The sequence below is a fragment of the Panthera uncia genome (genome assembly GCF_023721935.1).
Source record: "Panthera uncia isolate 11264 chromosome A3 unlocalized genomic scaffold, Puncia_PCG_1.0 HiC_scaffold_12, whole genome shotgun sequence".
NCBI classification, from domain to species: domain Eukaryota; kingdom Metazoa; phylum Chordata; class Mammalia; order Carnivora; family Felidae; genus Panthera; species Panthera uncia.
In genome coordinates, this window is record NW_026057579.1 from 2,829,503 (window position 1) to 2,833,613 (window position 4,111).

The window sequence follows — 4,111 nt, forward strand, 5'->3', positions numbered from 1 at the left end:
CTCATCCCTGTACCCCAGGAACTAGAACATAGAGCTCAATTAATGTGTGTTGGCTCAAGAAATAGAATTATTCCATCAAGTGATATAAAATGAGACAATACGCACCTACTATTAATATCAGTCATCTTAAAAGAAGAATCGTTTACTCCCTCCATCACTGTGACTTCCCCCAGCACATGACTTTTACCTTTAGGAACATATAATCTCAAATTATAAAAACCGGGCCTTACAAATATTTCCTTCCTTCTGCCCGCTGCCCGCCATCCACTACTGATCTACCCAGCCAGGGTGTCCCTGAATGTCCGCTCAGATAACTGTGCTATTTATTGAATCAGCTGTTGTTCAGTCTTTAAAGAAATCTGTGTGCTTCTCTTCCTCCCTCTCTCGTCTGCCTTTCTCCCTTCTCATACCTCCCTCTCTTACCCCCTTCTCCCTCTAGTCATTTTATTTGTGAGCCAAAAATTGACCTTAATCATGACTGATAAATGCAAGAGCAGTGCTCAAGCGATTCGTCTGAATCAATGAGAAGGAGAGTGGAATTAGATGTCATAAAGAAACGGTGCCTCCAACCTCAAAAGTCCTTGAACATTCCTACATCCTTCTCCTGAGTCCCCACAAAAGTCTACACCGTCAACTTCCCTCACCTGATTTCTTCGAGAGGTCAACGTTTCAGGGAAAATGCAAACACGGTATATTCAACTTTGTTTTTTAATTACGAACACAGCAACAATGTGATATGACGGTTTGCTTCATTGTAGCTGTGCAGGATCTTAGCTTCACTGTGAGCAGCTGATATGGGAATTCTAAGCATTTATACAGATTATTGCTTTGCAAAAGTTTCGGACTCCAGGGCTCCTTTGCAACTTTCATCCTCCCCTCTGAGAAGTTGGAAGCAAAGTGGTAATCATGGAGATCTGTTGGAGGTAAGACCACTCAAACTATGAAGGGATGCTGGTAATGTCAGGTCTTTGGCCTGGGGTCTACACAGGGCTCCCAAACATCTGACCCGGAACGAGCTCCCAGCAGCAAGGCCCCGGGGTTCCGTGACAAGTGAGGTTCATGCAAAGCCTGCAACAGTAGTAATAGGTCCCAGAACTTGTCTCTACCCCTGTGCCTGGGTCCCACGCTTCCCTGTCTCTGGTAGAGACGGCTTCCCCTGTCTCACCACCTCACCCCTCCTTACCACCCAGCCCTTAAGGGAGCCTACAGCCGTAGCTTAATAAAAATCATGATGCAATGTGACCACGGCAGCCATCTTTCACTGAGCATCTCCAAAGTGCGTGCAACGCCCTTGGCAAACCCTGCCATAACAAGGTACAAATGACTGTCGCCACTTTGCAGATGAGGAGAGTCAAGCTGAATGACAGAGGCTGGGTAAGGGTTCTGAGGTTCAAGCATGGCTGGCAGCCTTCTTCCTTCTAAGCCTCTGGACCTCCCGTCCATTCCAGTCCCGGGGGCTCACGTGTGCATGTCTGGGGGTACTTTACACAGAGTCCGGAGGGGACAAACCCCAAATGACAAGTATGGCATGCATGCGGAGGGAAAACCAGGGTGAGCCCTACATATCCAGGGTCCAGTTGGAAGGGCCATAACCAGGGAAGCAGAGTAGTAGACCTGGAGCCAGAAGTCAGGAAAAAGTGCGAGTAAAAAGCAGGCACCTCCAGGTGGAAGAATCAGGATGGGCTGAGAAGAGGTCCGAGCTCTAGCAGTGCACCCCTGTTCAGCCATGTCACAGATTTCAGAGCAACTGGGGCGCCAAAGGAGACAGACGCCACAGTCCCTACCAGAAAAGGAACGGGCACTTTCTGAGCATGCAGGCACATGCACGCCTGCATATCGTAAATGGGGCTCTGAGATGTTCTATAAATGACCCGAATCCAGTTTTAAAAGCACTGGGAAAATTCCCTTGTTAAAGTTCTCTGAAAGGAATAAAGGAGTTTCCGATGACTATAACCAGCCCTCACCCCCCAGTCATCCTGGACTGCAAGCTTGTGTTCTGGCAGAGCAGGCCTTCCAGAAGTGGGGCAGCTGGGCTGACCCCGGCCGATATTTTCTTAGCCCACCCTGGTTTCTGATGAGCAGCGAAGCACTGATTGATTATTGCCACTGATGGCTGCTGTGGCCTATTTGTAAGGGTCTCCGGGGAAGAAGATCCACAACCTTCCTCACAAACTCATTTCAGCTCCTAAACTTATCTGCGACTAAAGACTGAGTCTGAGGCTTCTCGTCTGCCCCCAATCCCACACCCCCACTCGAGGAGAGGGCACCATCCCCTAGAGTCCCTCTGTGGGCCGGCAGGCCATTCTTCCTTTTGCAATCCTGCTTTTCCCCTTCCCACAGGATGCCCAGATCCCCCTTCTCCTCCCCTCCCCCCCAAGAGAAGAACCTCTGGCTTGAGGAGCAAGGCAGTGGAGTAAATGCTAGCCTGAGGCAGATTCTGGGGGAGGGGGTGGGGCGCAGCTCTGCAGCTTAAGAAGCCAGGTCAGCTGAGTCCGTGGCTTGCCCACTCTGAGCCGCGGGTTCCTAATCTGTACCGAGTAGATAGGAACAGCACCCACCAGTAGGGATCTCAGGGTTAAAGAAGATCAAGCATTTCAGGACTGGCACAGGGTGGCTGACTATCACGGTGTCAGCCTCAGTTGCCCGCCGCCCGCTCTAATGATCTCTTCCACGTGCCCCATGCTTCACAACTGTCTGAGGGCTTTCTGCAGCCTGTCTATGGGGACCCCAGTCAGTTCCCCAGTTTGCACGGTTCTTACGTATGTGTGGTCCCGCTGAAGCTTATAATAACTGTGGTTGATTATTATACCATATACATTAATTTCATCATCTTAAAACATCTATGCTCTGTGGTCTGTTTTGAAGTCAATGAATGACGAGGATCGTTGTGATCTGCAACACTAAGCAAGGGAACTAACTGGGAAGTGAGAATGAAATATCAGCCCTGGTTCCTGTCCTGGGGGGCTTACAGGTGATTTGGCAGAGACATCCGGGCACCCACACGCACACCCTCCCACATCCCCGGCAGCAAGTCGGCCAGGCCAGGTTGTTGAATGGAAGCAGGTTCTCCAGGGAGATCCCTGCGTTCTGGTCCTCAGGGCTCTCTGTGAGGGCTGTGGATTCTGCCCCCTGCACATTCACCTGAAAGGTTCCTTGAACAAGGGCAAGAAGTGGGGAGAGGACGGGGAGGAGGAAGGACCTGATTCAGCTGGGCACTGTCTCTGTTCTAGTCCCTGCACTGTCTGTACATCCCAATCATTTCATTTAGCCCTAGAACAACACTGCAAAGGGCTGCGGTGGGTACCATCCCGTGTTGACCTGGTGCCCCCTTCAAGACTGAAAGACTCAGTCTTGGACCTCTCTGGAACTGCGCTTGGCTGACAAGATCCAACTCACGCAAGGTCAAGCCCCACATCCAGTGAGTGGTCAATCCGGGGTTTTAAAGGACTGGCCTTCTCATCCCAGCCCAGGACAACTCTGCAGGACACCCCCAACTTCAGAGCTCTGCAGGCAATACTCACAGTTCAGCTTCTCCTCTGCCCAATCCTGCTTCTTTCCCTTCCCCCACAGGTGCTGAGTCCAGAAGCACGCCATGATAAACTTCCTTCCCACGAATATCTATATGAAGAAATAGAGGCTTGGGGCATCTGGGATGAGGGTCCAAGTCTTGATTTCAGCTCAGGTCATGATCCCAGGGTTGTGGGATCAAGCTCCGTGCTGAGTGTGGAGCCTGCTTAAGATTCTGTCTCTCTCTCTCTTTCTCTCTGTCCCTCGAAAGAAAGAAAGAAAGAAAGAAAGAAAGAAAGAAAGAAAGAGAGAGACTTAGAGGCTAAGTAATTTCCCTCAGGTCACACAGCTTTTAGGTGCCAAGACTGGCCTCAAACTCAAATTAGTATGACAATAAAACTGTTGTCTTCAACACATAATGTGAAACCCCCCATCAGTTCTTGAACTCTAACATTCCCAGAAAGAAGCAGAATGTCCACTTCAGGCCTTGAAAATCCAAATGAGATCATGTCTTAAGGTTTAAAATGGATTATAGCCCTATTCCCTTCCCCCACTGAGAATTGTCCCTGACTGTCTGAAAGGAGGTCTCATGTAACTGACAAGT